Below are 27,607 nucleotides of genomic sequence, written 5' to 3'. Positions count from 1 at the left end.
AGATTACCTTTGGGGGGCTGTCTGAAAGCTGCACGGGGGTTCCTGCAACATTGTACCCCAAAACCCCAATTCTGCACTTTTTTCCGCTTGCTATTCATAGGCGTTACTTTAACGCCTATTACTTTGCATTGACTTTCCGCCTAGGCGGAAAGTCTTTCAAATTGAATACGGGGTAAAACCAAAACAAGCGATAATGACATCATCAGCGGTAACTTAACGCGGATCTGGACTTAACGCTTCAAATTGAATACGGGCCTTAGTGTTCTCCCCAGATGGTATCTTGAATAGATTAATTTTTTTTGCCATATTAGTTAAAATATTTATTTTTATTAGCACAGTTCCTTAGTATTTATTACTGTTGTTCATCTAAAGTCTTAATAGCTCCTGTGTTAAATTAACACATGGTAAATAGCTATAAGACAGTATGCAAAAATATACATTCATAATCATCAAATCTAGTGTTCATTCTAGCACCCTGCACCCATGCAGTACCTGGGATGTTGCTCTCTGCTCTGGTACTTCTAGCATGCTCAGCTGATGAAACCAACTTCTGAGCTACAGACCAGAGTGTGTAGAGCACCAAAGCCGGGAGTGACACCCCAGGCAAGAAAGAGGAACTGCAAGGGTTGTGACAGGTGCAGATTCTAAACTGAACACTAAAATATGAATAACTTAAGAAACAGAATAACCACACAGGTCACAAAAACAACATTACTCATGAGGATTTTAAGGAGCCATTTATTGATGTAAAGTTTTTATTTTTTTAAATTGTATGTGTGCTTACTTTTAGGCTTGGTATAATGGACAGAGGGTCTGATTCAGCATGGATCGCAACTGCTAAAGCGTACGCAGACGGCTGACTGTTGCGTACTGAGCAAGCGTATGCATCGCAGTGCGCGTGCGTGAAGGCACCACTGCGATCGCATTGCGATCACACAGACCATGGAGAGTCATCGCAGATTGATTGACAGGCAGTGATTGTTTGGGGGTGGTGAAGGGTGGGCGTGCCTGTCCGTTTGAATGCCGTTGCATGGGCGTGCATAAATTAGCCAGTGCGATTGCATACGCAGCTTGAGAACTTACTGCGTGCAAAGAGGTTAGCAATTTCTAAGTAAGGTCAGGGCTACCGTTTTCTAGGTGTGCTGCAGCCACTGGCCTCAACACACCTAGAAAATGGGCCTGACTCATTTCCGTTTTCTAGGAGTCTGGCCATCGCAGCCCTTTTCCTGCCCTGCAAATGGCCGCAGCATGTCAATCATGCTGCAGCTGGGGCGACTGCGACCGTAGTCGCAGACAGAGATCTGCACATGTGCAGTACAGATCCTGTGCATGCACATATCGACAACCATCAGAGATGTACAATACTGTGCAAAAGTTTTAGGCAGGTGTGGGAAAATTGCTGCAAAGTAAGAATGCTTTCAAAAACAGAAGTGTTAATAGTTTATTTTATCAGTTAACAAAATGCAAAGTAAATGAACAGAAGAGAAATCTAAATCAAATCAGTATTTGGTGTGACCACCCTTTGCCTTCAAAACAGCATCAATCATTTTATATACACTTGCACAAAGTCAGGGATTTTGTAGGATTATAGTCAGGTGTATGATTAACCAATCATGCCAAACAGGTGATAATGATCATCATTTTCATATATAGGTTGAAACACAGGGCCTGATTCAGGCCAGGACGCTATTTGCGGCCGCTCACTGGCTAAAAGGGGCTGGCTATTTAAATCATGTGCTCACACTGCCTCGCGTAAAGCCGCCCACTAAGTAATAATGAGCGGCCCCACTATGTGCTCACACCTGTATAAAGGCACCCCTTTGCCACTTGCAACATACGTCATCTTCGGCAGTTGTAGGATTAATCGGGAACATCGAGAGCCATCGGAGCTGCTCGCAGCTCTTGAGGTAGCCTTTTCCCACCACAACATTGCGAGCAGTTCAGGCTAAAATACAACCGTCACGTGTGTAATGATGCTACTTTGCTAATTATGCACACCCATTAAACGCTGTTCTGACGGTCGGGCACTCCTGCGTTCGCACATCCACACCCACGTTTACAAGCACCTTCCCCCGTTACCACCCACAAACGGCACTATCTGTCACTCAAAATAGCGGCCCGACTGCAGGCTACGGGCGAGCACTTTCCCATCGCAATGACTGGTTTGTGCATGCGCAGATTGTGAAAAATAGCTCAATGCGAGCGAGCGCAGCATAGCGTCCAGGTCTGAAGCAGGCCCACAGTCATTAACAGAAACAGAAACAGCAGTGTAGGAGGCTTAAAACTGGGTGAGGAACAGCCAAAGGTGAGATTGTGGAAAACAGTTTTATGTCACAGGTCATACACCATTGCAAGACTGAGCATAGCAACAAGACACAAGGTAGTTATACTGCATCAGCAAGGTTGGACTGGGTTTCAAGATGTGCTGTTCAAGCTCTTTTGAAGGAGCACAAGGAAACGGGCATCAGATGAAAGACACATTATGCTTCCCTTCGAAATCAGAAGATGTCCAGCAGTGCCATCAGCTCAGAACTGATAGAGCAGTGCCATTAGCTCAGAACTGGTTACACCCATCTACTGGTCGGAGAAGTCTGGCCAGAAGTGGTCTTCATGTAAGAATTGCAGCCAAAAAGCCATATCTTCGACGTGGAAACAAGCCAAGTGACTCAACTATGCACGAAAAGATAGGAACTTGGTTGCAGAAAAGTGGCAGCAGGTGCTCTGGAGTGATGAGTCAAAATTTGAAATATTTGGCTGTAACAGAAGGCAGTTTGTTCGCCGAAGGGCTGGAGAGTGCTACAATAATGAGTGTCTACAGGCAACAGTGAAGCATGGTGGAGGTTCCTTACAAGTTTCAGCAAAGAGTTGGGCATTTAGTCAGGATTAATGGTGTCCTCAATACTGATAAATACAGGCAGGTACTTATCCATCATGCAATACCATCAGGGAGGCGTCTGATTGGCTCCAAATTTATTCTGCAGCAGAACAATGACCCTAAACATACAGCCAATGTCATTAAGAATTATCTTCAGCGTAAAGAAGAACAAGGAGTCCTGGAAGTGATGATATGGCCCCCACAGAGGCCTGATCTCAACATCATTGAGTCTGTCTGGGATTACATGAAGAGACAGGATTTGAGCAAGCCTACATCCACAGAAGATCTGTGGGAGGTTCTACAAGATGTTTGGAACAACTTTGCTGCTGAGTTCCTTCAAAAACAAGTGCAAGTGTACTTAGAAGAATTGATGCTGTTTTGAAGGCAAAGAGTGGTCACACCAAATACTGATTTGATTTAGATTTCTCTTCTGTTCATTCACTTTGCATTTTGTTAAATTATAAAAATAAACTATTAACACCTCTAATTTTTGAAAGCATTCTTATGTTGCAGCTTTTTTCCACATCTGCCTAAAACTTTTGCAGAGTACTGTAAACCATCGGGTTTGCCTACATTCCTAAATAAGATCCAGTGGTCTTAGGGGCACCAATATATTATATTAGGACCACTGGGGTGGCAAAGTTGCAACTCATTTTATCCCATTTTATTAAATCACTGTGGCCTCTTCTGCATCCTTACTTTATTAGTCTCCTACTTTTCTTCAAGCTCTCCCAAACTCCTTGGGAGAGTAGACCATAATGTATTTTTCACAAAAATGTTTTTAAAAATAAAAACTCAATAAAGGAAATGTGACAATTTTTTAGATGATTTTTGTAAAGTCAGTTAAGTGGTTAAGATCTATGTGATGCAATGATTTATGGCATTGCCGCAGTGGGCTCATTCAATGATGTGAATCACGTGAATATAATGAATATACTTATAAAGTAAAAAGTCTTATAAATGGACAGAACCAGGGTTTTGAGCATTCATCTTGTGTTACAAAATGGCAAAGGGCTGTATAGTTCTTATTTATCATAAAGGAGACCTCTTACAGCGCTGACAGTGATGAGTTCTCCCAGACTGTGTGAAATGGGATTAGATGGTAATTCAAAACTTTGGACCTGATTCAGTGGTGAATGCAGATGCGTCTGTTGCTGGTTTCCATCTGCAGCTTTATGCAAATGGCGCTACAAAGTCCTTCCCGGGTGTACATCCATGTAATACCGTCTGGTGCATCTATATTTGCCACCATTGGTCGCACCAAAGACATTTAAACCAGCCCTATGGCAGGTGCAGATTTACTATCTGAGAATGGCCTCCAAAGTGAATGATTGAGTGTCTGAGTCCACAAACACTTCAGTGACACGCCTGCTACACTTCCATAACACACCCATAACATAGTCCATCTCCATGCGTCTTTGTAGCTACCTAACGCCCAGCATATTTTTAGGGATTTTTGTGCATGCACAGTAGCAACAAGCCACTCAACTCCGAGAACATCAGCATTGCGTGCGCTCTGAATCAGGCTCTCTGTATGTGGAAACCTTTAAAAATATAACTGCTCTGGAAATAGTGTTCATCGCAGTAATCCCTGCTGTCACAAAAGCCAAAACAGTTAGTGAAGCCATTTAGGATGCTCAGAACAAGTTGTTAGGACTGAAGCGTTGGAGGTGTATTTTTTGAATGCATAGCCATTCATTTTTCATTATCCTCGTGTTTTCCTGTTCATCAGGACAGGTAAACTTCATAACTTATAATGCGTTTTCATGCTTTTCATGCTATCTTGTCTAACATTAGATTTTTAGTAATTGTTCATTAATTGGTAGATTGCCAGTTTCCATGCAGTTGATTTATACATTACAGCTCAATAGTCTTGTGACAGATCGTTTTTTACACTTAGGGCGGAATTCAATTAGCCGCAGGTTTTACTCCACAGCTAATTGATCAAGCTGCCCAATTCAATTAGCTGCAGAAACCCTGCACGCTAATTACCAGAGGACTGAATTTTCCTCTTAGGAGCTTCAAGGAAAAATCTGCGTTAAAATGCAGATTCTGTATTTTCAAGACTGGGAAAACTCATTGATTCCGTTCTTTATGTAGAGTCAATGGGTCCGAGCGTGTTAACCTCTGATTTACCATGCGGAGAGAAGGCTAATTAATCAAATAGCTTTTCCCTGAGCAACGATCAATTAGCTTATTGAATTCCCCCCTTAGAATTGGCAACATTGGTACGATCGTCTGAGCTGACACACAAAAGTATATAGGTAGTACACTCATTTATCACAGCACAGTGACTTCACAAGATATTGGCAAGAACAATTTTTTATCAAACAAATACCTTGGGGCGAAGAGTCAAAAGTCTTTTGATGTCTATGGGGTGAATTCAATTGTTTGTGCTGAAGGCTTTAACTAACCAGCACCTGACAGAGCAATTCAATAGTTGCTCCTTTCGGGTGCAATAGCCGCCGGCTCCGGCATTTCTACGCACACCCTCCTGGGGTGGCGAGCAGAAATGGGCGATAAGTCCAGCAGTTTAGGCCCCCTAAACAGGGCTTAGGTCGGGTTTAGCCACTTTATGTGGCTTAGCTGCTTTTGCCCTTTATGCGTCTACACCCCGTATTTTTGGGCACGACATACGAGATAAAGCTTGGCCACCTAATAACAATTGATCTTGCACCCCAATCGGAGATCGGATGCACTAAAACTATTGAATTTCCCCCTGTGTTTTACGGCAATCGTTATGTAATGCCGGCTGTCGGGATGCCCCCTGTCAAAATACCGACAGCGGTATCCCGATGGTTGGTATCCTTACCCTCCCCCGTTCTCCCCCTAAGCTTAACTCTACCTTTTTGTAGACTAACTCTACCCTCCCTCCACACCCTAACCCTCCCCTAGGTTTCCCTGCTTCATGCCTAAACCTGACCCTCCCCCCTTAGTGCCTAACTCTACCCCCCCTAGTGATACCTAACCCAACCTCCTAGGGGTGCCTAACCCTAACCTCCCCCCCCGCTATGCTACCTACACCTAACCCTCCCCTCCCACGGCTGACACCAAGGGCGCCCCAGACTTATCTCGTTTGGGCTGTCATCCTTCTGGATTCCAGCGTTGGGATTAAGATAGACGTTGGTATTTCGATGCCTATCTTAAGGCCTTTGTTGGGCTTCCCCCATTGGGATTTAGATGTGAAAGGGATATCATAAAAACAGGATGTAGTTATGTGACCGGCGGTTGCAATGCCGCCGGTCTTATAACTACATCCCATTTTTATGATATCCCATTCACATCTGAATGCCAGGTCGCACACGGGATTTTGTGCACAGGTCAATCCCGGGCAATAATGCTGGGTCGATTACGTCACCACCATCCTGTGCTGAGCCGGCGAGCGTAGACTCTTCCCATGCAGTGAATGGGACCCTTGACGCATCGACCCGGGTTACCCGTTCAACCGCGAGCCGGGTTGAACACATGTTCAACTCTTTTCGTGACCAAGGTTGAAATGCCTGGTCGCTCAACCCGGGTTATTTCCACCTGGCCCTTTCACACTGCACAGTATCTGGGTTGCTACGCGTTCATGTTCAATAAACCGGGTTATTGCTTGTAGTGTGGATGGGGTATAATTTAGGTCTCTACTGAACATTGTTTACATTAATCACAGACTATGTTATGGCATTCCCCAATAGATATGTTGAGAACAGGCAGAAAAGAATACTCAATGAAAGTGAGGGAGGCTGTCATACATGCTCTATGGCAGGGACACACAAGCGATTTTGGCGTCTCATGTGAAATAATGTTTGTAATTGTCTCCAGAGGGTCCGGGCGTCAATAACAAGCTGCATCAAGATCGCCCCAGGAAAACCCTAATCAGGATAGACAGAATGATTAGAAATAAGTGGGACACCTTGTTTTGTGCTTTACAAAAGGAATGGACTAAATATTTCTCTGCACCATTTATGCAATCTTGTTGAATCGCTGCCCTGCCGATGCCAGGACATAGTATCAGCAATCTATTTTGCAACAAAGTACTAGTGCTCATGTCTTGTAATATCCTGTTTTGTGTTTTTTTTTTTGCAGGGTGTGTGAGGTTAATGAAGTGTGTTGTTATGTCAAAATTCTTATGAGCCTTAGGATATTGCATTATCTTTATCATACACAAAGAGAGTGCCGTGACCAATTTTGTTACAGATATTTGTTATTTTGTTTATAAACAGATAAAGCTGCATTTGATGACAGTGGAACAATAAAGGGATTTATAGCAAACACCTTTGAGCACTACTGTACATTGTAACAATTTGAAATGTAAATCTATAATGTGTGCTTTTCTCATGTTCTGCCATATCTAACTTTCCTTTCATTGTATACTGTATTCTGTGTCTTCTTCACCCTTCTTTCCATCATACAGTTGTGTTGTATAAAGATGCAGAGTTACCGACAAGAGACACTAAAGCTCACTTTGCTCAGCATCCCTGTATTCACCCCTCCTTCCTTTTTATTGCCATGTAGATGTATGGATGTGGGGGGTGGTGCTGCCCAGCAGATGTGCCCTCAGTGACTGCCTCTGGATTGGGAGTCTCTGCTCAACCTTCACTAATCTGCAGTGAGAGGTGGAGACAGAGAGGAGCTGCTGGCACTGATAATAGAGGGAGGGTGTATATTGTACCCAGGAGTGGGGGGTGTGAAGCTGCAGTGCAGAACTGCGACAGCCTTTTGCATGGCCAGCCTTAAACCTTATACAGATGGACATCCTGGAATTACTTTACAGATTGGACTAGTATGCCACGAGTGTGCCCTGGTGGATTTCTCATTGTGTCAAACATTGAAGGGCACATAACAAAACTGTCAACTGCATCTATCACTGTCAGGACAAGAGTTGTTGCTGCTGCTTCGTTGTTTTTTTTTTTCAGGGTCAGATAGGATGTCGCCCATGGCACACTGTAAAGTCTCAGTGAAAGAGGACGCTCTCTTCCCTGTTTCATCTTCATTGTTGTACGCAGTGTCCAGCGTGCCCTTGACAGAGGAAGCACAGCTGCAGTACCCAGAACTGAGCTTCTAGCATCTGTATGATCAAACGCCTGACTCCTTCATAAACATGCAGCCTTTGTGCATCCATGCACGCTCATAGTTACTCTGCTGATGCTGTGAGCTCTCTTACCTGTACACTCCATGCTGTATTTCTGATAATGCTTATTCTTCTGACAATAATGAGATGGAAATCATTTCCAATGAAAGGAAAATGCATGAAGCCAGAGCTCATGGCCAGCAGCATGTCTTCCTGGTGATTGTTTTAAAAACTCTTTCAAAGTATTTTTTTGCCATGTGAGTAGCATTGAGTATTTAATCTCACAGACTCCAAATGTGCATCATATCTTCTACGTGGCTTCTGCTTCGGTGACATCCCTATGTCAGACTGCTCTCTTATCAGACTCCCAGGATAAGATGGGGGAGAAGTCTGACTATCAGAGGCTTCCTAGCAAGGAGAGCAAAGAGGACAGTGAGGTAACACAACTCTCAATGTATCGCTTTTAGAAATGATGGGCGTTGTAATGATGTAATGTAATCTGTTTTTAGCATTTAAGGATCAAGTGAAACAAAACATCTGACATTCTTATTAGCCCATGTGTGTGTGATGCAGTCTACATGAACAATGAATGCAGGACACAGAACAAAACCTTTGCTGTATCCCAGCATGTTTTGGGAAGGGGCATGTGTGTTTAATGTTGATAAAAAAAGATGAGTTTATGACATAATTATTTTCGGAATAGAGTGCTTATTCTATTTTTGTTTTTACTATTGTCTTATATTTTGAACAGTTATTTGTAACCACAGCTACTTGTTATGCTGCTCCTATCATGCATGAGACTTTAAATTCTTCTCTAGTTGCCCTGTGGTTTCTATGGCAACTCTTTACTTGCCATCTATTGGTTGGTTGATGTTTTTGCAGTGACAGCCAACTGGAGAATAGTTTAAACTGCGGCCACATGGTGGTGATGCATTTTATGTAATATTAACTCTTTCCTGTTACAAGAGCCTGATTTAGTTGCATTTTTGACAGCATTAAGGTGCATACACACACAACGATTTTGTTACCAACGATTTTATGAACGATTTTCTGTCAGATTATCTGTCAGATTATCTGTCAGATTTTTTAAAGTGTAATGAACGATTTTTTTGAACTACAAACGATTTTTGCATATTCCCTTAATGAAAATCGTTCATTTGATCAGTCTGACTGAACTACAAACTACAAACGTGAACGTTCATCATTTTAACTCAGAAAGTTAATTCTTTTTTTTAACAATTGAACGATAAACGATATCATTATCGATAATTGTTAAAAAAATCGTTGTGTGTGTATGCACCTTTAGTCTTCAAGAGAACCACCTGTAAATTACAGTATATATGCAATAAATAAATTTTTACTTCTTTAGTGAACTTTTTATTGTTACCTGGGTTCTTTTTGTTGTTTTGATTTAGGGATGTATTACATTTCATATATGTTATTACTTATTATGGCATCAAATGATACTCCTTTTACAAAGCACCAAATGCAGCCTTTGTATTGCTGCTTTGTTGCTTGTGCCGCTGATGAGATGTAAATGTCGTACCTTTAGCATTAGAGTTCTGCTTTCAGAAGTGAACAACATTGGTCATGGTCCTGGCAACCTGCTGATTTGTGCTTGTCTGTTTACCTCTGCTATGCAAATGAAAGCATGTACTCCTCAAATTAGGACTAGTGCATGTTGGTTTCATTGGGGAAACAGTGTTATCCTTTTGGTTTGTGACTTTACCCTTATCAGAACTATCATGACATAACTTACAGATGTGTCCTCATACACCTGACCTCAATACGCCATGCGCAGCGAGACATCTGACGCGAGTGCGCCACCTTGAGCGGTGTAGTTTAACGTTGTTTACTTTAAATCTGCATCTTATTCACACCATAGACATAGCAAAACACCAGTCAGGGCCTGATTCAGCAAGGTTCACAATTGCAACAGCATACGCAGATTGGCCGATTGTTGTGTACTGCGCATACATATGCACTGCGCGTGTGCGGCAATCACACTGCGATTACAGACGCACTGTGGAATTCATCACAGAGTGAGTGACAGGCCGTGAGCGTTTAGGGGTGGTGACGGGGAGTGGTTGGAAAAACGTAGACGTGCCAGTCCGTTTGAACGCCATTGCATGGGCATGCATAAAGTAGCCACTGCGATTGTCTACGCAGCTTGAGTACTCATTGCATGTGACGAGACTTCCAAATTCTGAGACAGGTCAGAGCTGCTTTAATTGTGCTTGAGGGGCCGATGTTCACCGATGTTACTGATGTATACTCAGGACTGCGAGGTATTTAACTGCAGTGGAATTGTTTTTAAATATGTACATAGTCGCAAATGAAGCATAACAGAACTCGGCGTGAAAATAAGCTGTGGCTGCTGCATTGTAGCACTTTTTATTCAGGTTCAGACTCAAATGTCAAATTAATCAGTGCAGTATCTCTAAGCGGTTTTGTCGTACAGATTTGCGACTAAGACATATTATCGGGCGAAAAAGATGTTTGGCGCAAGCCAAGTCGCACGGAACCTGGTGTGATGAGAAGGGCTGTTTGGCGTGACTGCAGCAATAGTGTATGAGGACACATCTGTAGTGAACAAAATATATTTGCATTACAGATGTAAACCCACAAAAACTCCTAAACTGTTGTAGTATAGAAAGTGCTGTTTCATGGTACACCTGTAACAGCTATCAATTGAAACACTATGGATCCTTATGTCGATTAACCATTCATATTATGTGATTTAGCAAAATAAACTTGCCCTTTATTCTTTTTACCCAGGTCCTTCCTGAAAAAGCCACTACTAGCTCTTTGACTGGCTGGGCTTGTAGCCCCGGTGCTGAACAGGCTGGGGCTGCAGGATTTTATGGCAGGGGGACCACACTGTGTGTTCTTCCTGCTGTAGTGTCCCCAGCCAGGCCTATGAAAGCCAAGTACTGGTAGCGGCCTTTTCAAGGGGGACCCTGTGTTGTTTGCCCTCCAGCACTAAGCTTTGACAGGTTTGGTTGGGTAGTGTTCCCGCTGTTTTAATGGGACGCCTGATTTTAAAGGGGCAAAATGCTCCCAGCCCTTTTAGCTAAAACAGCCTGCCCTGTGCCTTCCACAGTGTCCCGCGGGTGGGAAAAGTTGTGATGACCGATTGCCGCTGGGGGAATAGATGGCGTGTGCATACTACGGCATCCTTTCACCGTCAGGGGAGAGCTTTGGGGGAAGCCCAGCACCTCCGCAAGTGCTGGGCACGCCCCCCAGTGTGACGAATTGGTGGCGTCTCACAAAGACATGCCCCCTCGCCGGTTGATCATTCCCCCTTTTCGGGAGCACTTGCGCCTATGGCGCGCACAGAGTCTACCTGCCTGCATCCTCAGTGCCCTGCCTGCCCGCGGTCTAGTGGGAACACTAGTTGGGGCAACTATAGCACAGGGCACACTTTTATTTATTTTTTTAAATAGAGCAAACATGCTGGAAATGCCCAGTGGCTTCTAACCCTCCAAGCTGCCGCAAATTCTATTACATTCCGGCCATAGGGCCTGATTCAGAGATGTCCCACAGTAGGAAAGAGATTTGGCTAGGCAGTGTACATAGTAAATGCTGAAGTCGCACTAACCTATGATGTTCACGCAAACCTATATTTTCTGATCTGCGCTTGCGCAGGAGCTACACTGTGAATGTGCATATGTGGTCCTCCTGCAACGCTTGCCATGAAAGCCACAGGAGCATTCCAGAAAACAGGGGGCATGTTGCCATCATTTTCTGGGTGTGCCGAGGCCTGTGGCTACGTCCTTGGATGCAGTTTTACTGGCCCAGGCATTGTGATTTTGGCGGACATCGTGAATAACCCGGCGGTTACTCAGATGTCCGATGGCCGCCTGATGCTCACGCAGAGGATGCGATGCTGCGTCTCGGGAAGCCGGCAGTGGGTTCTTTTTAACACAAGACGCTTCCTGCAGCTTTTGCATGTTTTAGCACAGCAGCTGTGCATTTACCGTAAATCTTTGAGTTAGGCCCATAATCATGTAGTAAATTGTCATACACAAGAAATAATACTGCCTTCACAGTTATAAATAAATGTGATAGTTATCAGAATTGTCACATAAAGAAATAAATATGCTCGTATCAGAGCTAAATATAAATAAGCTTATCTGTGTAGTATTTGTGACAGTCAGCAACCGTAGAAACGGTGCAACAAGGTCACCCACCTTCCACTACAGCTAGTTTCTTTCAAGACACCTTATTTGGGGTCTCTACAGCTTGTTTTTATATTTCTTGCTATACGCATTTTTAGCTCTAATGTTTTTTTGTGCTAAAATATCGATATACATCATGTTTACATGGATGATATGTTGACATGATGAACTGTCAACAAACGGTCCCTTGAGGTCTAGCACTGTCTCACCTAGTCCCAGCGTCACCAGCACCTATTAACAATTTGCACCATTTCAACATTGTAAATGTCGACATTGTTACTTTTGACCTGCTCAGATACCAATCTTGCTCACTGGAAGTACAACTTGTTTTGGACATTGGCAGCCACTTTCTAGTCAGGGGAGGTGGCTATATTCACATGTGAGTCGGAAAGCTGATGATCGCCTGATCTGCGTTCGATGTTTCCGGTTTTGCGTGTGAGCGGTGGATGTGAGATGCTCTCAGTGGGCGTCTCTAAGCACTGGACAGCGAGTGAGTCATTAGCATATTTTCACAATTGCGTACACGTGAGAGACCGTAGCTGCGTACACATCGGAATCAGAGCCACAGATAGTAAACTCCACTGAGGCAGGGACTGATGTCTAATATATCCTTTGTAAAGCTCTACATAAAAAAAACGTATTAAAAGAAATAAAATAATGTATTTATTCTGCTACGGGGAGCGGGGGTGCAGGAAGACTTCCCTACTCTTCCGGGTGGCTGGGAGCGCCACCCGATATTTAGGAGCCTCCCGGCTATTTTGGGAGAGTAGGCAAGTATGGTACACATGCAAACAGCAACAGGTCTCAATGACAGCACCATCATTTTTTTACCTGGTATAAGATAATTGATGTCAGTGTTGTTTGTAAACATCAATTAGATAATTCAATTCAGGTAATAGTAAATTTAGTAGAACGTTTGGAAGCAGATTCTTTTTGTGGAAGGGATCATGTTGGAGGGACTAGAGCATATTAGCTAAAGACAGTATTGAGCAACATCCAAACCTGTTACTACAGTATGTAGAAGTAAAACAAAGGCATCTGGAAAATTTCAGAGTTCTTTTTATCTATTTATTTTTTGTTTTCCCTTTTGTTTTCCTTACATAACCAGTGGCGGTTCTCCTCATTAGCAATGATGGAGGAAATGATCATATATTTTTTTTCCATTTGGTCCAAAGGGATTAATTTATTAGTCCTTTGCTATATTGCAAAGGATTAGTCATCCATTGAGCAATGAAAATAGGCAGAAGTCTGAAAATAAATCTTCAGAGTATTTAACTGTAATGTAGTATTTATAATAGAAGTGTCACTGGCACAAATTCATTAAACCTTAAATGATTAGATGCTTTATATGAAGTATATTAAACATACGGCCTCTAGCTACTGTGGAACTACACATCCCAGCATGCTCTGCCACAGTTTTTGCATACCCCAATCGCAAATCTGTGGTAGGGCATACTTGAAGTCTGGAGCATGCAGCAACCGGACACAGGAGCGGGCGGAACACATCGGTGAGTGCCTCGTGTTCCGTGACCGGATCTTTTTTATTTTCTATCCGGAACACGCATACCCGTGGCAATTTAAATTTAGGTGCCCTACAATTTTTGCGGCCAAAATATCTCACCCAATTGGATATGCCCCATAGGGTTAATTGTCCTGTCTCCACCAACAGTTAATTCTAAAGGATTACAACCCCAATTTTTAAGATTTATTATGTTTCTAGTAGGAGATCTGAATGCTTACACTTTTAGAAAGTTATTTATTATACTAATAATAAAATTGTAGTGATAATAGGTAGGCAGTGGAAGCAGCTTCAGCCGGGTACACACTAGACGAATTGTCGTCTGATCTGGCGGATCGGACGACATATCGTCAACATCGGGCAGTGTATACCTGCTATGTCGCTGGTAATATGCGCACCCGTATGTCGTCAGCGACATCGCCCATTGAACCTACATGCAGGTTTGACAGACTATATCGTCAGCGGGGGCCATCATCATCAAGTGTGTATGCACTTGCTGATGCCGTGACCCACCGCACTATAGATCGGCTGGATACACATCGTTTAATGTGTACCCAACATTACATTTTAATTTCCCACATACTGTACTATACAGTAGTGCTCAAAAGTCTTTTGACAAATCGTTTTCTCTACATTTCTTTATTGCTTCCCACTTTGTACAAAGAAGCACAATTGGTCACTGCATTATTTGGACCTGTTTCTGAGTCTCACACCTCTGCGACAGCTTTAGCGTCTTTTGTCGCAGTTGCGCCTGCAACTTTACACTGATGCTAGTTTCAGCACTTCCCTTTTACAAGTGTGCGTCTGAATGTGAAGGACTTAGACATCTACATTAAGCGTCTTTATATGCTGTAATAAGCCTTAGTGTGACTTTTAAACTTGCACCAGCTCCATGCTAGGTTAGCGTAAGTCCTCCAATGTGAGCGATTAAGCTTCTCAGTTCACAACCAGTTATGCAACACGCACAAGACACTTCCATAACACGCCCATAAAACTAACCATCTTCGTGCATCTGAACAGCAGCCTCCCAGACGCCGCCCAGGGACATCCAGCACATTTCCAGTACATTTGATTCCGTGCGTCTCAATCGCAACTGCGCTTCTATGCGTACACACAATGTAATGCAAGCACCATATGAGTTTTTAGGGATTTTCGCGGACATGCAGTAGCAAAAAAATTGCTCAAATCCGTGAACATCGGCATTGCGTGCAACATAGAATCAATGTTTCATTAAACCTTTCATTAAATTCATAGCCTGCAACAAAAAAAATACATAAAATGGGATATAGGGATATATCAAGACAACAGCACTAGTATTTTGTTACAAAACCATTAGCTGATACTACAACCTGGCATCGTCAGGGCATAGATTCAACCAGAGTAAATGTTCCTGAGCAATATTTGTTCATTCCCTTTGTAGAGTACGGACAAAAGTGTCTTGGTGTGAGTAATCTTGGGTCCTTACACGCCTGTGTAGCTCTTCCCACAAGTTCTCAAGACTTTGATTTGACCACTCCAGTACATTGACTTACTTTTTGTGGAAGTAGTCATAAATCATGTTTGGGATCATTGTCTTGTTGGAAGATTTGTTATTAGGCCATGTCCTTTTTTCACAAACAGTAACATTTGTGTATCTAAGATTTCTCCATAAACAAACTAATCCAAAGTCCCCACTACATGGGAGAGAAACACCCTCAAACCATAATACCTGGTACTTTGCATTGTCAGTGGGTACCTGGGACTTTGCATTGTATCTTTGATTTGTAGGATGACGGACATACTTTATTTCATCAGAAGACACCACATTAAATTTCCTCTAATCACTCCATAACACCTTGGACCAATCAGCCACCGTTCAGTTGAGGTGCTCCTGTGCTCTCCTATTCTTAAGACTGATGAAGGGATTCTTGCTCAGATGGCGTCCCAGTTAGCTGTGATCCTTCAGTCTAACAAATGCAAACGGTTGCAAGGTGATCCATGGTACTTTCTACATGGGAGAGAATCACCCCCAAACCATGACGTGCCCAGCACCATGTTTCACACTGAGTAACTGGCACTTTGCATTGTATCTTTGAATTTTTGATGGCAGACACCACATTAAATTTCCTCTTATCACTCCATAACACCTTTGACAATCATCGGCCATCCAGTTGAGGTGCTCCTTGGCAAAAGCAACGCGTGCTCTCCTATTCTTGGCAGTGATGAAGGGCTTCTTGCTGAGATGGTGACTCAGTCAATCCTTGCTCAATCTTGTTGAAACAAGTCCATTTGCTTTATAGTTTTCCCATATAGATTGTGTTATTTGCTGTACAGATTGCGGGATCAGCTACTGGCTTATTTCTAATCATTCTATCCATCCTGGTAGTTGTTTTCCAGTGGCAGCCTTGCTGTGGTTTGCTGTTGGCATTGCCCTGGATTCTCTGGAGACATTTCCACACATTGACTATTTGACAAGAGATGCCAATTATGTGCAACTCTTCCTTGACTGACAGAGCACCTATGACAGCATTCCTCACATATGTTGACTATTCTTCAAAAGTCTTTTGACCCATCGTCCCAAGTTATTTTTCTAATATTCTCACCAATATTTTTGGGAGTCTCTGTGCTGAGGTGAAATGTGTGTCCTTCCAATATGCTTTTGTGTGTCAACTAAGATGATTGCACCAACTCTAAGCCAGAAGACTATTGAGCTGTACTGTAGGTCTGTATTATACTAAAAACCTTCCCGTAACTTCACAGTACAGTACCGCTACTCTCAACATCACTGCACTCATATACTGGCTGGAACCATCAATTACAGACCAATAACCATGAACTTCATTCTGCTTAAGTTCATAAGGATCATGGTAGAGGTTCTGATGTAGGTAATGTCCATTATGTATGCTCTTTTCATGTTCATGATTTCCTCCTGTGAGAACATGTGGGGCAGTTCTAGATCCACCATTGCATATCAATAAAAATGACCAAGGGTGCTTGTGTATATGATGTATTGTATAGTCCTCGTATAAATGTTTCTCCTGGTGAATGTTAGTAACCTGTAATGTTGTCGAAATCAGAAATACATTTTTATTCACAGCAGTGTAATAATCTTGCTCGCACAACTTGTTTATAGTGGTTTTATGTGAGTGATGACAGCTGCGATGTATCTCATTTATAAGTCCAAGGTGTCTCTAAGTAATTTTTTTACAAAACCAGACTAGTTTTTATTTATTTAGGTTCTAACTCCATGTGTTTCCTGTTTACATTTGTAGACATGCACCGAATATGCATACTCATTTACAGGTGTATATCCAGTATATTTGTTCTTTTATATTAACATTAGTGTGACTCCTTTTTCTCTGATCCTGTGTATATACAGTTTAATGATCTCTAATGTACATATGTGCTTCCTGTGTGTGTTTTCCCTTCTGCATTGATGTGTGCACTGAATGTAAAGCAGTTAGTGCTGCATCACTTCTCCCACTTATTATTTAACCCATTCTTTGCTGTATGGACTGGTAGCTGCACCATCTAGAACACTTTCACCTTTTATTATATTTAATAAACTGTATGCTTGCACACATTGCCCTTATGGCAATTGTACTGGTTTTTAGGTCCAGTGGTCTGGTGGAGATGATGGGTGTTCATGTGCTGAAAATGAAAACATGCATATTGTTCATTATTACACTATGGGGCATATTTATCAAGTTATATTATTCCAAAACTTTCAGAACTATTAGGATTGGAGAATTTTTTTTAAAGCTAACGGTGGGTACACACAGAACAATTTGGCCACCGAACCAATCTCGTTAGCGATCTCCCTTGAACTCTCCTTGGCAGCTCCAGTGGACGATGTGTGCCAGATCTATAGTGCACGATCTAATGATTTGCATATTCATTAGATCGTGTGCGATAGCAGACAGATGCATGCACGGATCAGGGAGATCTGTGATACATGCACCTGTGTGTAAAAAAAATATAAATGACACATATGCACGGACGGATCAGTGAGATCTGTCTGTGCTTCTGTGTTAAAAAATATGAAAATCAGCAAAAAAAGTAAAAAAAAAAAAAAGGCGTGCCCACCCCCAAAGCTCAACCAGTCCTGGGCTTTTTGTGACCCAGTAGTGGTTGTGCTAAATACAGGGGACAAATGACATAGGGGTACCCTGTATTAAGCACAACCAGCATCAGGCTATTCAGAACCAGCCCTGGTTGCCAAAATACAGAGGACAAATGATGTAGGGGTCCCCTGTATTTAGCGCAACCAGCACTGGGCTCTGATCCGATCCTGGTTATGGAAATACAGTGGCCAAAAAGCGTAGGGGCCCCCTGTATTTGCCATAACCAGCACCAAACTATTTCTAGCGGTGGGGTAATACCACATCCAGGGGAACCCTTTCACTGGGTCCCCCGGCCAAAGCATTACCTTTGACCACTAGTCAGCCCATGCCGGGGATCGCTGGGGAGTTGGGGACCCCCTCCAGTAAAGGGGTCCTCTTCTCCAGGGCACCCCAGGCCTAGGCTGATAGCCCGGGGCTGTCCCCGTCACCCCAGTAGCGGTGGATGCCGGGTTCATAGTGTAGTGTAGCGTAAATTAAAGAGTTAGAAATATTGTCTTTTGCAGTATAACTACAGGTCCCAGCACGCCTCCCCTGCATGCTGGTACTTGGAGAACCACGCTGGTACCTGTAGTTCCACTGCAAAAGAAATATTAAAAGAAATATTTTTTAATAAACACAGAACACACACAAACCGTGCTTTTTGTCTCCTGTATTTCCATAACCAGGACTGGTTCATAGCCCAGTGCTGGTTGCGCTAAATACAGGGGACCTCTACATCGTTTGTCCCCTGTATTTAGCACAACCAGTACTGGGTCACAAAAGCCTGGGGCTGGTTGTGCTTTTGGGGGAATCGTTAAAAAATCGTACCGTGTGTGTAGGGCCTTAACACAGGAGATAGAAATATTTTCTGTGTCCACAGCCCAATGATAAATTGCATCAATATACGCACTCCAATAGTCGCTATATGTGGCGATAAGGAATATAAATTTTTGGGCATTTACGCAAATTATGATAATTATGCCTCTATGAATCTTCGAATGCCAAAACTGCTTTCCTAAACTCACTATCCTGAACAGTATCTTTTTCATGGGTTGTATATGAAATGCCGATGCTGGACTCCCAAAACAGCAGTATCCAGACGGGGCAGGTAAGTATGCTAACCCTACCCTTCTCCCCCTCCCTAACTCCCGGGGTGGTGCCTAACCCTAAGTCCCCCAGGGGGTGCCTAAACCTAACCCCCCCTTCCCACACCCTAAACCTGACCCTCCCGGAGTGGTGCCTAACCCTAACCTCCCCCGGTGGTGCCTAATCCTAACCCCCCCCCTTCCCCTAGCCTAACTTTCCCCGAGGGGTGCCAACCCTAAATCCCCTCAGGGGTGCCTAAACCTAGCCGCCCCCCCCCCCCCCTGCGGCTAACAGCTAACCCTACCCGCTTACCTTCATTCGGGAAGCCATCTGACGGGATTCTGTTGTCGAGCTGAAGGTAGGCGTCGGTATTTAGACGCCTATCTTCAGTACTAAGTCAGGATTCCTGTGCGTCGGGATTCTAACTACATCCCCTTTTTCATCAATACAATGAGTTTTTTTTAAAATAATTTTCAAGCTTAATTTACTACACAAAGAAGACACAGGAAGATATCTGCGAGAGCTTAAAACACGTACAGAGGTGTCCATGTACATCTATCCTAACATAAAGAGCGTGCTGAGTGTCTTTTCCTGCGATTTTCCCCTTTAATTGCGTTTTATTTGTAAAGTGATGCAAATAGAACACAAAAGCAGCTTCTGCTGGTTAAAATTATTTGTGGCATGCTTATATTCTGTGTGCGACTGCAGGTGTATCTGTATGCGAAATGCCATGTTACAGTGTCGGTGGCTGTGACACTTTAATGTAGCATTTCCCATGCAGATTTCCCATGTAGCATTTCCCATGCAGATCCCGGATACTCTCCAGGATATATACACAGACTATATATAATTCTAATCAGCAGAAGCTGCTTTTGCGTCCTTTTTGCATCACTTTGCGAATAAGACACATTTTAAGGGAAAAAGTTGCACAAAGAGACTCTCGACTGTTGTGTCAAGGCAGGGCGCGACTAGAAGGGCTGTTTAACGTGCAAGGAGGCTAGATGTGAGTGGACACTTTCTGTCAGGGAGAGAAAGCTTTTAACTAGTACATATGTTTAAAAGATACTTGTAGAGGTATATAATATTTTTACTTACAGATGGTGGCCAAAAAAGGTTAACTGCATGTATGATACTGTAACGTTGCAGTCTTAATGGAGATAGTCAGATATAAGGATAAAACGCCTTCATTGTAAATGACGAGTTGGACTCATCCACATATTCTGTATATAGAAACTGCAGATAACGAGCCCATTGCAGCACACAGGAATAAAATATTGAGCTTGTCCCATACTTACCAACATTTATTATCTGCCTGGAGAGCAGACACAGCAGGCCACTTTGGCGGACGGGGCCGGGTTTCTATGTCATTAGGCCTCGCCCCCACTATGGCATATTGGAAACGTGAGGAGGGGTGGGGCTAAATGACACGTTTTTGCATTATTTAGTCCCGCCCGCTCCATACTGATCCGTCATCCATCTCCCCATCCTTCCCACTCCACTAGGAAGTGGGCGGGATGTGGGAGATCCGGGTAATCTTTCAGGGGTGCAGGGTGCTCCCTGAAAATTCAGGAGCCTCTTGCAACTTCCGGGAGAGTATGTAAGTATGCCTTGTCCCCATCGGTAATCAGTACTGTTAGGAAACTGGGGAGGAGGCCGCTGAACAGTCATGGCTTCAGACCAGTGCACAATGACTTCACTGAGCGCAAAAGTTTTTGTATAATAGGGGGGCATAAAGTTCCCTATCTTCCCCATTCAATCGCATTTGTTCACCAGACAATGACATGCCAAACACTACACTAAATACAGACATTTATAGAAATTCATATTCTGCATATTCTTTAAAACACAAATGCAGGGGTCCCCTCATTTAATGTGGCATATTTTCTCCTCAAAATAATTGTATACCGTATTGGGCTACAATATTATTCTTATCCATTATATGTGTTTGTTTAAGATGGCAAAAACTAGCAGAAAAAAAACAGCAACAAAACAAAGCATAATTTTCAAGTGATTTGTTATCACGTACGTATAGAGTCCTGCTTTTTGCTATTTTGGAAAGGTGGATTAATGCCACAAAGCATTTCTTTGTGGCGTGTAGCTGCCTCAACTGCATGGACAAAGTTAATATTTTGTGCTGCACCACCATCAATGAGATATGTTGGTGCTATAAGCCTGAAGACTGAATATGTAATGTAGTAGTATGTGCATATTAATACCTACTGCAGTTAGCTGTGGCACTGGAACAGTGTCTGGCAACTGCAGAACCCAAGGAGTTAAGTCCCGGGACAGGGTGCTGGCTCTAGAGAAATATTGTTTTAAAAATAATTCAAATGTTTGGAAATGTTATAATGTAAGTTTATTTTAACATTAAATATGAGGGTGTTTCAATTTGTAAAGTAACAAGACCTCTCACATGTGTAATGTTCTCTATTTCATTCTAATTTCCCGCCAGGTCAGAGCAGTTAGACCACTGCTTCCCCTCACAGCCATTAGACTGCGCCTCATATCAGTCATACTGTCCCAATATCATTTCTAATGCTGGCCATACACGCTACAATTATCAGGGCGATCCGCCTGATATCGGCGGATCGCCCCGATAATTGTAGCTTGTGGGGGGGGGGGGCGACCGAGGGTTAAATATTGTTCAGTCGGGCATGCCGGATTGTCCAGCATGCCCATCCGATGCAATATTTACCGGTAAACTGTCGGCCGCATCGGGCAGTGTATGCCCAGCAGCAGCCGACAGACAGACATTTCCTGTGTTCCTTCCCATGGAAGAAGCAGGGAAATGTCTCCTACCCCGGGGGAGGAGCGCGGATGTCGGGCTGATACACTGTGAGAGAAATCTCACAGTGTATGCTGGCGACATCTGCGGCTGGCAGGCTGCCAGATAAAATGTCTGTCGGTCTGACAGACATTTTATCTGGCCGTGTATGCCCAGCATAAGATGGTGAGGCTGGCAGAAACATGCTGAAGTTCATAGTCAACTTGTAGAGGTGACTAAATAGTTATAATAATTAATATTATACAAAAGAGCGCTTATACAGTATATAAAATGACACAATTTAATAACAATGTATATAAATCAATAACAATGTTCATACATTCTATATATAAGCAATATTAAAGCCACAGAAAGAATGCAAAAACAAACACATACTGTAAGTGATTTTTTTTTTAAAAGCTCATGTTGCGTGCCTCTTTCAATCAAAAAAACACACTCTTGGCATATATTAGGCAGTTCTTATAGATGTATATAATCATCCATGTATTGGGAATTAATATATAACAAGAGTTCCAATTGTCCTTGTGAACTGAGAGTTATAATGCTGTTTATACGGCCGCTTAACAGCGCTTTATCTCAACCTCCAGGTCTCACCGACAACAGCGTTTCCCCCACGTGGGGATATGTCTTTTAATCTGGGTACACAGTGACAGATATATTGGCGAATCAATTGATCGGCCAATATATCTGGTGCCCGTCGGCCAGTGTGTACCAGCGACATGTCTGTGAACGACTTCGTTCACAGACATATCGCGTCGACTGTGCTGTACAGCCGATGGACAGATATATCTGCAGATATATCTGTCCATCGTGCTGTGTGTACGGATGATCAGCCAATCGCACACACACATGCAGCTGCAGCCGCCGGAGGGTGGCGCGGCGCAACCCCTGGCCAGCAGGACCTGCGGCTGCCTGAAAGGTGGTGGTCATTCAGTGTATATGAAAGACCATCATCTACAGATATATCTGCAGATCACTTGATCTGCAGATATATCTTTGCAGTGTGTACCCACCTTTAGGCTTTACTGTATTAATCCCGCTGTAGAGGAGGGGGTGCGCGGCTATTGTGTAGCGGCTCCTGTGTATAGATGATGAAGCTGACAAAGATAGTTTAGGATGACTCCTTTGTAAAGTCCAATCACCAAGGATCTTTGTGACAAGTCTCTCCCGGTGTGGATTTAGGCTAACGCGTTTCTCCACTGTCCTTATTAGCGGTTTCCTCAGAGGAATATTGTATAGCCATGTAACTTGTACGGGTGTACGTCATATCACGGACATAGGGTTTGGGTTTGACGCACTGCTTCTAATAATGATCCGGCCGTCCAAGCACGTCCAGCACAAACGACAATTTGTGCCGCATTGAAGGTCTGATTCAGGAGGGCAGACACATTTGAGTAAATTATATTGCTGACAAATTTAAATATCTCAGTGGGCACTGTGCACAACATCATTCATGAGCAACTGGTTCAGCAAGCCGTCATGTTCTGGCTTCAGGCACTTGACAGATTACTTCTACAGTATGCCAGGATAGATGCCTTAGTTGGAACCAGTGCTTAAACAAGTATGGGGAAAATAATCTGTACCAAGGCCATACTATTGATTATACGTATATGTATGAGTTCAATCAATTTATGCAATGAGAGGTCTATTTACCTTATTTATTGAACCACCCTCGGATTAATGGTTGTCACTGCTGTACTGGAATAGTTAATGTCCTGAATTGCTTCACCGAAAAAGGTTATCGTCCCAGTACTATGCGCACTTAATGTTAATGCATTGTATTGCCAATTTGGGAATAAGTTTGTTTGTGACATTGTTTGTGACATTCTGAGAAGGGGTAATTAAATATAAAAGTAAGCATTTAGGGACATATTCAATTAGGGACAAATTTACCAAAAATCTTGCACTGCAGAGTTTTTCCCACATGTGCGAGATATATGGTATTCAATTGGGGGAGATTTTTTTTTGGGGGGGGTGGGGGCACTCCATTTTTTTTTCAACACTTTTAGAGTAAGTCAATTTTTACTAAAATCGTAGTTTTTAGGAAAAATTGTCAGGACATGCTTCTGAACCCCTTAGATACCCCCCTGATGACTAATTAGGCAATTGGAACTTACTAATTAGCTTAATTAGTCCATAATTACTTACTTACTGGTAGCGCTTCCCTGACATGCTGGGAGTCTTCCTCCCTCTTCCCAGATTCTGCTTTGAGCGGTGCTGTTGGTGTCTGTGTGTGTGGGGTGCTGCTGGTGTGTGTGTATGACTCCCTGTCAGTGTGTGTGAGCCAGTGTGTGAGAGATGCTGTTAGTCAGTGTGTATGTGTGTGTGAGCTGTCGGGTGTGTGTGTGTCCCAGTCAGTCGGCAGTTTGAAGCATGCAACAGCTGGGCACATCCCTCGTGGGATTTTGCTTGCAAAAACCTTTGCATTCATTTTTTAGAATTCAACATCGTGGGTATCGGGAGCTTGTGATCATTCAAAATTAGGTGAGAGTTGCGCAGTTTGTTTTGCGGACACAATCCCACACCCAATTGAATATGCCCCTAGGTGTACATTTACTGAAGAGGGAAGGTGTGAATATCTTTTGCTTGAAAAAACAGCAGGCAGTCATCCTTTGTTTTATCCTGTCAGTGTGATTAGAGAGGTAGGGAAGTTATATCAATTAAGGAAGCCTGCAGTCAGGGCAAAATCAGATTCCTGATGAATAAACGTGTCGCCATTCTGTGTGTTAAGTGGTAAACATTCCCAATATGATTGCAATTTGCAGATTGATGTCCCTTAAGTTTAAATCCAATTTTGTTACCATTGTTATCTCATGCAGTATCCATATTTGAATTTATATAAAAACTCTCATGTTTGTGAATTGTGTTATTTTACTGTATAAAAGACAATTGTGTAGATACTTTTGATCACCTTGTGGCGAAATCTGCCTTCTGAAGGTGTATTATAGGGACGGGTATGATATGCCAGTGGCTGAATAGCCACCTGTTCAAATCCTGACGCCGGAATCCTGATCAGTGAAAATCTCGACTGTGACGCTAAGTACCCTAACCCTTCCCCTCTCCCCCCTAACCCTACCTTTGTGGTGCCTGACCCTAACCTCCCCTGGTGTTGCCTAACCCTAACCTTCCCCCAGTAGTGCCTAACCCTAACCCACCCTGCCCGCACCCTAAATCTAACTCTCCCAGGGGGGGTGCCTAACCCTAACCTCCCTCTGGTGGTGCCTAACCGTAACCCCCCTCTCCCCATAGCCTAACCCTAACCCTCCTCAGGGGGTGCTTAACCCTAATCTCCCCCCAGGGGTGCCCAAATCTAACCCCACCCATCCCCGGGAAAACTTTAATACTTACCCGGGTCCTAACGTTCGGGATTCCTGCATTCAGGATGCCGACACTGGTAATCTGATCTCCTTCGGGATAGTGGCGTCGGCATATTAACTACATCCCTTATTGTATGCTGCTTATTCCCAGTACTTTCAATTGGGAATAATTGTAATTTTGAATACATTTAATCAGCCTCCTAATCTTTACCTGTTTTCTGGCTGTCCTGAGTTTGAGTTCACTGTTTCTGAACTCTCCTTCTACCATAGCATACTGGTCCACAGAAAGCAGTAAGCGGTAATTTTCTAAAAATGAAGTCTCCTGAAAAACAAAAACAAACAAGGAGTGTTCACTCTAGCGTCGGCGGCAGGCAGGGAGCCAGAGCTAGAGAAGGCCCTGAAAAGGGTGTGGCCACTGAAAAGGGGTGTGTCTATAAGACGCATCACCCTTTTCGTCACTCTTGGGGGCGTGCCCGGCACTTACGGACACGCCGGGCAGCCACCAAGCGCCTATTCACCGGCTGTGACCAGGTCACCGCACATTTTCCCACCTGCGGGACACTGCGACCCGCGGGTGAAGACGGCACTCGCAGGCTGTGAGGGCAGGGAGCTTTTTGCCCTCCAGAAGGAGGGCAGGGCGCCGCGCCCCACTAAAACAGCCTAGCGGGAACACTAAGTAAAATGTATTAGCCTGTGACTTGCAGTTTGACTACCCAATGTTTTAAAGTGGCAATAATTTCAAATGCCAGACCAACCTGGTTTTGCTTTTTAAATGATTGCCACTTTAATACATCGGGCAGATTCGACGGAATTTCGTTGATGTCTGCAAGTCGCTGGCTATTATATTTCCCCAAGGTGTCAATTTTGTGGGTACTGCATGAAAAAATGTAGGATATTGATGTTGGAATGTGACCAGCACAAAAAATGTGGCAAAGTAGGCTAGGCACAGGGGTGGGAAAACTTTAGCAGCAGAGGCGTCATCCAGGCACCGCTGCTCAGCTCTGCAGAGCAGCGGTGTGACAGTGTTCTCCCCAACTACCCCCTGCCCCCGGGATCAATGCGGCCCACGGGAGGGACAGCGGGACAGTGCCTCTAAAACGGGACAGTCCCACTGGAATCATTGGGAGATATTTTCCACAATATGCCAGGTCTATTGGTCTCGTATATAGGAAAAAAATACTTTATATAGCAGTTAGAGCTTTGAAGGAGAGATATGACTCCAAATTAGATATAGGTTTAGCTCTATCCAGTTGCACAACTATATGCTTCTTTTTGTGTTCCAAATTAATTAAATTAATGATACTGCTGTTAGTCCAGTGTATTAGGAATTTGCAGTTCAGTAAAAGAAGCACTCCAAGGCCCACTGTTAAAAACAAGTGTCCTGTTCATGACCCGTGATAGAGGGATGCCAGTGTATATTACCCACACTTCACTGCCCTCTCCAGGCTGTGTTCCACAAACAGCATGGGCAAACAGAATGACTTTTCTTTCTCATTGATTCACTTTTCAGTAATCTAGTTACACATATACAGAGCTGCAATCAGAATTTGTGGGGAACAGCACAAATAAAACAAGCAGGCCCCCACTTCCTCTACACACCAAGCCCCCCTCCCACCTCACATGCATGTTACAACCACTTACCATTGCTTGCTTCTAGAAACCATCGCCTGTTCTTCTGGACAGCTGATTCAACATTCAACTGCAACATAAGCTGTTACAAACATCAACTTTGACCACTTCAAAAAGTGGTCCATTCAAATATTGGCACAATTTATTTCATATTCCACCTTTTTTATGCTGCTGTTGCAAGACATAACACCACTCACATCCCTTCTTCCCTCTTTCTCTCTTTACCCGCTTATAGTGGGCTTTTCTTAAGTCCCCTGACATTGAGACTGCTCCCTCTATGGGGGACAGGGATTCAGTGATTTAAGGTAGCAACCTAATTAAGGTCTCCAGAGATTTATTTCATGCAAATGCTAAATGTCACATGTGCCTGAAAAGGAAAGGAAAACCTCCACAGTGGGGGGGAAGGTGTTATTAGCTGAATAAATAAAAAAAAACATTCTTGTCATTTTGTTTGTTAGCGTTGAACAAGACAGCATCGGAGAGTGGCTTCCTGTAAGGTATTTGTTTCTGATATCTGTGACGCCGATATTTATTACATCTGTAGTTCATAAATGAGGTTTTCTTCTGTTTTCTGTCTTAAAAACAGTGTAATATGGTGTAATATGTAGTCTGCATGTGTGCGTTTCTATGTAGGGAAAGGTAACATGGCAACTGCCCCTTTTCTATAATAAAAAAGCATGTCTGCTGGAATTAGTGGTTACACGGATAATGTTTTTTTGTGTTGCTTATCTGTAGCATAGCTTTGTTTGTACTGTCTATGTAGTGGACCTGACATGATATGTCCTTGTGACAGGATTCCTAGAAGGACCCATTTAATAATGAAAGTGTCATCATCGGCTCTTAATTTGGCCCTGATTACAGTGATCCCTGAAACGAAGATTGGATCTGAAATCTATGTGTCAATGTATACTATACCCAAATTACAAATTGGCTAACATAAACGTGATGCAAATAAAATTGAAAATTTCAAAATAAATGTAATGTAAAATGAAATAGTAAGGAAGCTCATCAGAACCGGAGATATATTTGAGTTGTGATCCTGAAGAGAGACCTTTCCCTGTACACAATAGACTTCCT

The 27,607-nt window shown here is 43.2% G+C and overlaps 1 protein-coding gene across 2 annotated transcripts in view; it reads left to right on the top strand.

Moving 5' to 3' along the window:
* Positions 1–27,607, top strand: part of TNK2 (tyrosine kinase non receptor 2) — a 210,745-nt gene that overhangs the window by 97,589 nt on the left and 85,549 nt on the right. The window contains exon 1 of one of the 2 annotated variants that reach the window (XM_088444775.1): positions 8,351–8,368. The exons of the other annotated variant lie outside the window; for it this stretch is intronic. The gene's annotated coding sequence lies outside the window, so the exon portion shown is untranslated. Of the gene's footprint in view, positions 1–8,350; positions 8,369–27,607 lie in introns of those variants that run through there. 2 annotated transcript variants of the gene reach the window in all.

This window comes from Taudactylus pleione, unplaced genomic scaffold, assembly GCF_031769625.1.
Source record: "Taudactylus pleione unplaced genomic scaffold, aTauple2 ptg000372l, whole genome shotgun sequence".
In the NCBI taxonomy this organism is placed as follows: domain Eukaryota; kingdom Metazoa; phylum Chordata; class Amphibia; order Anura; family Myobatrachidae; genus Taudactylus; species Taudactylus pleione.
This window is presented reverse-complemented; position numbering and strand designations above follow the sequence as displayed.